Source organism: Phaethon lepturus, unplaced genomic scaffold (genome assembly GCF_000687285.1).
Source record: "Phaethon lepturus isolate BGI_N335 unplaced genomic scaffold, ASM68728v1 scaffold43630, whole genome shotgun sequence".
Classification (NCBI taxonomy): domain Eukaryota; kingdom Metazoa; phylum Chordata; class Aves; order Phaethontiformes; family Phaethontidae; genus Phaethon; species Phaethon lepturus.
The window spans coordinates 1-3,436 of NW_010511954.1; the positions used below are offsets into that span (position 1 = coordinate 1).

A 3,436-nucleotide genomic window follows, 5' to 3' on the forward strand; every position below is an offset into this window, starting at 1 on the left:
CCCCTCTCCCCAGTTTTGCCTGGAGCAAAGGCTCAGCCCTGCTGCCGAGCACCTCTGCTGGGGAGGGCACCTCTGAGCATCGCTGCTGTCCCCCTGCGTGCGGACACTTCCCCAGGCCACTGTCACCTGCCTGTGCCGCAGCAGTACTGCGGGGGTGGCACGGCAACGAGTCCCAGCTCCTGCCTCTCAGGGACTGGGTGAACCGGTGTTGGGCAGCTGCAGCGGGAGGGAGCTACGGGCAGGGAAGAGAAAGTCACTGGCACCATGGGGAGACAGCACAGGCTCTGCAGCACCCATCCGTGGCTCTGCCTCCGGAGAGGAAGATGGTGCCCCAAGGAGGCAGATGCGAGTGGGACCGGGCCAGGTAGCGGGCACCTACACCAGCTGGGAAGTGCAGCATCCCCTCGGGAGCGGGGGTGACAGCCCCCAGCCTGGTCCCCTGGCTCTGAGAGGGTGCTGGAGCCTGCCCAGGCGAGCAGGGCAGCATCCCCTCCATTCTCATGACGTCAGGACTCGTTAAAGGTGCTAATTAGTAGCTTGCTCTGTCTGGAAGCTGATGTTTAAAAGCAGCCTGACGTTGGAGATGAGAAGTACGCGGGCAGGAGGGGCTGGGAGGGCGGCTGCATTTCTCCGCCTGGCTTTGCTGCCAGCAGGTGCCAGGGAGACCCCACCCCACGGATCCAGCAGGACATTTGTCCCCAAGACCCCAGCCACGCGCTGCCAGGGCAGCGCAGGCGGGTGTGTAGTGGCTGCAGGAGTAAGTAATTAAAGATCAGAATTCCACAGGGAGTGTTTCCCTGGGACGGCTCAGACTTTTGGATGTGCCTCTTGCTTTGAGCATGTTTAAAGCCAGCTGTGAGATGGGGATGCTGCAGAGCAGGACCTTGATGCGTGCCCTTCCCTGGTGCCGGAGCTGAGCTTTACCGCCCCAAAAAGCCATCCCAGTTTGAAGCTGTAAATGCCTGGTGAAGCCAGAGCTTTTTGCTTATTTGGCTTTGCTTGCGCGTGGTGAAGGCTCGCTCAGTGTTAGGCAGCTAAATCCTCCACAGGCTTGCTCTGCCCCAAGCCAGGCAAGACCCCCATACCCAATTGTGGCTGTGGGCTCATCCTGGCTCCCCTCCAGCTCTGCGTGCCCCAAACCGCTGGCACTCTTGGCAGTTGCTTGGAAATTTGGGGTCTGTATTGCCTGTTTCCCAAGGGAAGCCCCGTAGCCCCCTGCAGAAGGAGGGGAAGGTGAGAGGAATATTTGCACGAGGGGTCTGTCACCATGAGGTGCCTGTGGGAATCAGCAACAGCCAAATTCCTGGGGTCTGCTTGTCCCCAAGGCAGGCAGGCACGGGACTGGCAATGTCAGCTCTTGGTGGCTTCAGAGACAAGGGCTGAACTGATGGAAGAAGCCTGGGAGCTGGATGCAGAGGCGGAGGAGGACCAAAGGGATATAGGAGGGGATGGTACCAGTGCAGGTGGGGAAGCAGTGGCTGCACAGGCTGCCCAGCTCAGGGACCCTGTTGAGATGAGGGTGTGAGCCCATGTGTGGGATGGCTTATGATGGCTGTGCGTGCCATGCATTGGAGCAAGGAGATGGTGCTGTGCCTGGTCTGTGCCTGTTGGTGCCGAGCTTATTGCCGGGGCTGAATCTGGCTGTCCACATTGCCTGGAGATGGGTTTTTCAGCTCCTTGCCTGCTCTTCTAGGAACGCCATGCGTCCCCCACCCACCCAAGCCCTCCTCACTGCTAGGACCATCTTTCTGCTGCAGTAGGGAGCAATCTGCCGGGATTTCCCAGGAAAGGAGTGGCCATGCTGGATGCAGCAGCTCTGTGGTCCTCCCCTCCAAGTCCCAAGGCTTGAACCCCTTGAGCAGAGCGGTGACGTGGACGCGCCATGTGCCGTGCCCTGCCACGCGCCATCCCTCTCCGTGCACCGAGCAGCTGCAGCACCCAAGGCTCTCCAGCATCTCACTGATGCTGAGCATCCTCTCCGCGATCCCTGTGTGTCCCAAGGGTGCTCTGCATGTGGGTAAGCTTGGCTCCCAGCTCAGACCCTGCAATGCCAGGGGAAGATGACAGTCCCACCGATGGCCACATCCAGGGGCCATGAGATGTGGGTTTCTGTAGTGTAGTGGTTATCACGTTCGCCTGACACGCGGAAGGTCCCTGGTTCGAAACCAGGCAGAAACACACTGTTTTTTTTTATCATCTCTTTTGCATCCAGCTCCTGTTGGGGAGGGTTTTGCAGCTGCAGGGGATGTGCAGCATCCTCCGATGGTGGCAGTGGTCACCTTGGTCTTGAGTTGGGTCTCCTGCATCCCTGGGAGGGAGCAAGTTCCCCAGCGAGGAGCAGCAGGAGCATGCAAGAGGCTTTGCAGGTCCTCCTAACCCGCCAGATCAGAGAGCAAGAGAGGATGAAAGGCAGCCAGGAACTACCCATTACCCTCACAACAAAGACCTACGATAAAGCACTTATGAGCGTGTCTGGGAGGAGCTGGGAATGTGCGAAAGAAAGCACCAGCGAGTCCGGGCATGTGCCGAACCCGGGTGTCTGTGAGATGGGGGAAGGACCTGGCTGGGTAGGGATGTGTGGAGGAGATCCGATGGCAAAAGCATGGGGCTGAGACTCAGATGGGTCCTTCTTGGGTCTCCCAGCTCTGGCAGGGTCCTGTCCCCCCTGTGCCGCCCATGCAGGAGAGAGAACAAGCTGTCCCTGGGCAGGGATGGATGTGTGCTTCCGTGCTGGGGCTTGGGATGCTCAGCAGTGATGGCTTGGGTGATGGAGGTGGCACACACACTTGCCTGCTCCAGCCTCTGCTGTGACCAGCTGTAGCCCCAAATGAGCCTCTGTCCAGCTGTCACACCACTGTCCCCTCCATGCCGGTGGTGACCATCCCAGCCACAGCCCTCCCTATATGCAGATTTTCCCTGGTCCAGCCAAGGGAGCAGGGAGGGGATGTGGGAAAGGATGGGGTCCCGGTGCCAGCGTGTTCCCATGGATGATGGCAAGGATGGTGGCGAGCAGCTGGTGTTCCTGGCCGGCACACCCAGGGCATGGCAGAGAGGCCGGGCAGCTCATTACCTGCGAGGTGGAGGCTGTTCCCGGCAGGAGACAGGACTCTCAGCGGGACGAAAGCCAAACTCCAGCCCAGCCCAGACCTCTCCGCCATATGCCCCGAGCTCCAGGCGTGTTTCCCTGACCTGCCTTCATTACCATAACTGCTTAGCAACGGGGAGATTTACTCAAAAACAAGAAAATGGGGAGTAAAAACTAGCCACCCCTACCAAAACAAGGCACTCCTGGCACATGCGTCCCCCCCAGGGAGGGGGCAGGAACAGGCAGCGCGTGTCAGGCGTGAAGCTGGGCGGCCGGGCAGGGCTGGCATCGTGGGACGGGACCTTGCGCAGGGCCACGTGTCCCCTGGGCTCACCCCGAGCCCAGGACCAT

General features: G+C 60.2%; 1 non-coding gene across 1 annotated transcript; it reads left to right on the forward strand.

The window, feature by feature from the left end:
- Nucleotides 1-2,105: 2,105 nt before the first annotated feature.
- TRNAV-GAC lies at nucleotides 2,106-2,178 on the forward strand. The gene has a single exon. It is a non-coding gene; the product is annotated as a tRNA-Val (tRNA).
- Nucleotides 2,179-3,436: the final 1,258 nt, after the last annotated feature.